This window comes from Oryzias latipes, chromosome 24, assembly GCF_002234675.1.
Source record: "Oryzias latipes chromosome 24, ASM223467v1".
Classification (NCBI taxonomy): Eukaryota; Metazoa; Chordata; class Actinopteri; order Beloniformes; family Adrianichthyidae; genus Oryzias; species Oryzias latipes.
Genome location: NC_019882.2, coordinates 19,696,234 through 19,702,251, shown reverse-complemented (window position 1 = coordinate 19,702,251; position 6,018 = coordinate 19,696,234).

Sequence of the window (6,018 nt, the reverse complement as noted above, 5' to 3'; positions counted from 1 at the left end):
TTTTTTAAATGTAATTAATTTTCTTAATGTTTTCAATTAAACTAAACTGTTTTATTTTTCAGACTCTTTATACGTTAAAAATATACAACTTTGTTGTTCGAGAGAAATCTCCCACAACAAGCAACGACTTTCCAATCTCCAAGTGGAATCAAACCCGGAAACATAAAACTCTTTTTTTAACAACAACTTTATTGTTCACAACCATCTAATACAATACAGTGCAAGACCATTACAGGAAAAGAACATGCCAGGGGATCCATGCAAGGAACTACTACATACATTTTGGTTTTCAAGAAAATAATTGTTCTTTATGCGATATAAATATAGAAACACTTGATTATCTGTTTTTTTAATGTATATATGTTAACAGTTTTTGGGTAGATTTTTTTGTTAGTGCTGTTCAAAGTTTACTTTTCCTATTTCTATTGTATTAAGTTACTAAAACACACCGTATTATTTGGAGTAGTTTATGGTAATGATTTATTTGTTTTGGCATTTAACACTATTAATATCTGGAAAATGTTTCATTCATGAGAGCAGATTTTTTTAAATAAAACCATTATTTAATAAATTGAATAAATTGATCTGTTTATATTTTAAATATGTGAAATTTATGAAAAACAAAAATGCCATAAAACTGTCCATTTTAATTAAAGATCACATGTTGTGTGACTACCTAGTATTGTAGATTATTTTCTGCATATTTTATATCTTTCTGTTCTACTTCACTAATCAGTAAATCAGTAAATTCATTCGGCTGTTCCCAATGGTTACTTTTTAAGGTTAAAAGCAGCTTAAAAATTATTAAAGTTTTTCGAAACAAAATGCAATCTATTTAAGCTGCCAGTATGAGGAAGGTGTTGGTGGCGTAGAATGATGCGCTAAGAGTGGTTTTAAATAATCCAAGGAGGACGAGTGCTAGTGAGCTGTTCGTTTCACTTAGAATTAACACTCTCTGGACTTGCATGCGCTCACTCATGTCCAAGTTTATCTGCAGACTAAATGCTTTAGAGAATACTCTCATCTTGGCTATAAGTAACATTAGATTTAGTGCCAAACACTTCCAGTCAAACTTATGGAAGCACTGGAGAGACTGTTTTTTTATTTGTCATTGTAACTAATGTTTTATGGTGTGGAATGTATGAGTAATGTTTTTGTCTTGTTATTTTATTCCTATCCTTTTTAATTAATTTATTTTTTTATTAGCTGTTGTAATTTTTCATATACTGTACCTCAACTTGTGTATTCTTGACAATACGCCTTTTTAATGTAATGGGTCTTAGTAGTCCTTTTTATTGATTGGACCATGAGTCTGGAATAAACTATATCTAAAAACGAACATGCCAAGGGGTTATGATTACATTGAAACTGACGCAGATTGAGAGTTTTCCTCGCTTTATTATTGTCAGAATTATAGATGGAATGGCACAGAATTCTTTTTTATTTTTATTGTTTATGTGTGTTTAATCTCATTGACGAAGATAGTGAAATGAGGGGTATGATTTGTAAATTTGGATTTATAAATGTTCCATTTGCACAAAAATAATGTGAGATTAATTATGTATAATTGTTCATTTTTTACATGCACAGTGTGTGAGGCCAAACAGTACATGTTTTAAGGAAAGGTGGAAGTCTGAGTCTATGTGGGCGAAAATGAAATTACAAACATTATTCCTGAGCTTGGTGGAAAAGGGGCATGACCAAAATAAATGTACAGCATCTTCAGGTTGTTCTTGACAAAAAGAAAAGGTTACATCAATGTCTTTTTTGAATCTTTGCAGGTTAGTCTGGATGGAAAGAATTTATAGATTAATTTAAAGAAGATTTCTTTCACTTTATTTTGCTGGCAGATTCCAGATCATTTTCCATCCATAACCTGGTTCCTTCTTATCTTTATAAGCTCCCTCATATTAACACTCGCTGTCTCCGGTTTTCTTCTCTCCTTCAGGTTTCCGTCTCGTATGGTCACCATGGGGAGCCATGCCTTCAGCCGCTCGGCTCCCCAACTCTGGTATTCTCTCCCTTCAGACCTACGTAACATTTTTAAAATCCAGACTCAAAACTTATCGGTTAAAATTTACTTTTCCAGATCACAATTTTACATCCTCTGCCATCTGATTTTATTAATGATTTCAACTTATTGATTGTTTTTAACACGTTGTGACTTTACTGTGTTTTACTTTTAAATAAAATGTATTATTATTATTATGTCATCGTGTATATTTGTGTGTGACAGTATTGTGTCTGTAATCTTCTTTTGGTTGCAGACCCGCTGCTTTGGTTTGGCTGAACAAACAATAAAAGCACGTGAGCTTGTCCACTTGTCTTCACTCTCGTTTCTGCCGTCGTGGCTTGGACCTGCGGAGGTACTGCCACACTATCAACAATGCACAAAAGTAGAGGTTCTAGGGGAACAAACAAAATCTATTGAAGATCCTTTGTGAAAGGCATACAATCCATCATTGCAACAAACAAAAGGCAGGTAAATGACCAGTGAAAGAACTGCAAAAAATATTTGTGACAGACTGACTGACTGACTGACTGACTGACTGACTGACTGACTGACTCCAGTTAGGGTCCTTGGGCAAGACCCTCTACGCTACTGCCTACCTCATAACCGATGAGACAATGAACCACATGTCATGCGTGCTCAGACGTCGCCCGGCCAAACAAGGTCTGCGTCAGGTGCTGAGGGACCAGAGCACCCTGATGGAAAGTGGGCCACTGGAACAAGACGGAAATGGACTAGATGTGAGAACAAGGTTCTGTAGGAATGCTACTACTCAAGTAATCCCACCCAGAGGGGATACATGCAGAGAATGTGGAATGAATGGATGCTTCGAAACCCACAATCAAGGCTAACTGCCAAAAAAACTAGTAGCTCAATGTTCTAACATCCACAAATGGCAACTCCTATCACTACTTGAAATTGAAGCGATACAACACAATTGCAACACAATGGGAGAGCCAGATCACCAGGCCAGAGAGGAGTCTATACCAAATTCCCAACCTGAACTTGGGAACACAGCCCCTATAACTACTGTTATGCAGAGTGAGGCAGCAACTGACCTGAAAGACAAGATCATGTCTAGAATAAACACTAGGCAACCCCGACACCAGCTACAACGGTTAAGTGATGTACTGCCTGAAAGTCTCCTGGAAGCTGTGAAAAAGTTTTAAGGGCAATCCCTACCACAACTAACACAGAAACCAATGACTGGTTCACACTTCAACAGTGGTGATCCTTGAAATGCTTGGCTATAAGAGCAACCATGGAAGAAAACAGTACCCACCATGGAAGCAACGGTTAGAGGCCAAAATCAAGGCAACTCGGAAGGATGTGAGTAAGCCAGTATAGCTTAGTCAGTTTGTTAGTTCATTTTAGTATTTTTCTATTGAACTCTTTGTATTCGTGATCCTTTTGATTTCATGTTTTACTTCGAAGCCCATCGAGACGACTGTTGTTGTGATTTTGGGCTATACAAATAAAATTGAATTGAATTTAATTGAATTAAGCTGACAGAGGCCCAAAGAGGTACAATGAGAGAGCAAGTACCTAAGAGATACAGCCAGATGCCCATACCTGAAGCACTGGAAACTGCCAAACAAAGGCTCCTAGCCTTGAGCAGCTGCCTAAAGAGGTACACAAGAGACAATGAAGCCAGACGAATAAACAGGCTCTTCGCAACTCAACCTGCGAAAGTGTACGCTCAGTGGCAGGTAAAAAAAGTAAGGCTGAAAACTGAACAATACTGGAAAAGTATATGGAGGAAAGAGACAGCACATAACAGCAATGTCTAATGGCGGATCTTGCCTGCTGGCTAGAGAAACTCACTGCACTCCACGAGCGCCTGGCAGCACAATGAACCAGCTGCTTAGAGATGGGACTCACCCCGATTGGCTAACGGAAGGGCGAACGATCCTGATCCAGAAGGATCCCTCAAAGGGTGCAGTCCCATCCAACTACCAGCCAATAACCTGTCTCTCCACAACATGGAAGCCCATGTCAGGCATCATTGCAACCAAGATAAATAGGCACATGGATCAATACATGAGCAATGCACAGAAGAGGATTGGTAGAGATTCTAGAGGAGCCAAACACCAACTCCTGGTTGACGGAACAGTCGCTCAGGTCGACTGCAGGTGATGACACACCAACCTATGTGCAGCCTGGATTGATTACAAGAAAGCCTATGACTCAATCTGACTCAATCAAATGCAGATGACTGATCTGCATTTGCCATGTTGATTTCTAAAATAGTTATTTTTGACGTAATACTTAAGTAATTCATCTTTGTCATGTGCTTTATCGATATCTTATGATTTTTAATTCTGTCTGATAAAAACTGGGAACCGGATATTGATAAATCATGTAATAAAATGGTTACAGTATAATCGGGGTGGGATTATATAAGTTCGCTTCCTCCCACTCCCTTTCAAGCAATATTTATTAATATGTCTAATTATCCTAAGTTTGATTAGTTACTGTATGAATGTATAACTGATGTTTATATTGCTGTTGTGTATTATTTCTACTTAATTTGCTTGAAATAAACCATTTCAAATCAAAATTCAAATCAAAAATCAAAATCAATGCCACACACACGGATCACTGAATGCTTGGAGCTGTACAACATCAACAGGACTCTAAGAGGCTTCATAGGAAACTTGATGAAGCTGTGGAAAAACCACCCTTGAAGCCAATGGTAAGCCACTTGCACAAGTGTCCATCAAATGTGAGATATACCAAGGTGATGCTCTGTCACCACTTCTGTTCTGCATATGTCTTAACCCCCTTAACTTAATAATCAAAAGTACAAGACTATGGATACCGTCTCACAAATGGGGCCACCATCAGTCACCTCCTTTACATGGATGACATCAAGTTACATGCTAAGAGTGAGCGTGACATTGACTCCCTGATCCACACCACCAGGATCTATAATACTGACATTGGGATGTCATTTGGGTCCAAGAAATGCAACCGGATGGTGACAAAGAGAGGCAAGGTAGTCCACACAGGAGGGGGCTCTCTCCCAGAAGGAGCAATAGCAGACATCGAGGACAGTTACAAGTACCTTGGAATCCCAGAGGCATTTAACAACCTGGAACAGGCAACAAGGAAAGCTGCAACAGCCAAATACCTCCAACAAGTAAGGGATGTCCTGAGAAGCCAGCTCAATGGCAAGAACAAGACCTGGGCAATAAACAATTACAAACTTCCAGTTATCAGATACCCTGCATTAATAATAAGATGGCCAAAGGAGGAGATACAGACCATGGATGTTAAGACAAGAAGCTCCTCACCATGCAAATCCAGCACCCTGAGACCGTATGCCGGCCACAAGGAAGGAGGCCGAGGACTAGTGAGCGTAGAAGCCACTATCCAGAGTAAACCATCTAAGATGCATGAATACATGAAGCTTAAGGCCACAACTGACAGTGTGCTTAGTGAATGTCTAAGGCAATGGAGAGCAGAGGATACAGTGCTGGAGGACAGATCCTCACGGGAGGACAAACCCCTGCATGGGATGTACCACCGGACCATAACTGAAGTGGCTGATAGGTGTGGGCGATGTCCCTTAAATTGGCAGTTGACGATGTTTGCAGTAAACCATCGGGATGGACGATGACATCGTCGGGGGGGGCTACTTTTAAGTTTTCGTTATTATATAATTATTATTCGTTATTTTACTTTATTACTTTATTTATTTTATTTCCCAACTAATGACTCATCCGCGATGATCCAGTATAAACTGAGGGAAGTGATTTTAACAAAAAAAGCAACAAACAAAATAGAAAAAAAGTAGTCCGCTCCCGCACTTAACTAGTCAAGTGGACAGGTGGAGCGCGGACTTACAGCTTTGTGTTTGAGGGGAAGGGGGGATGCTTTGTTACATGTGCGATATGTGTGGGAGACTTGGGACTGCGATCCGTCCCGCAGCTCTAGGTGAATGAGCTACCGAACTCAGAACCGGGTCTAAAAGTGTGTGTCCGAGCAGAGCTCGGACCGTCGGC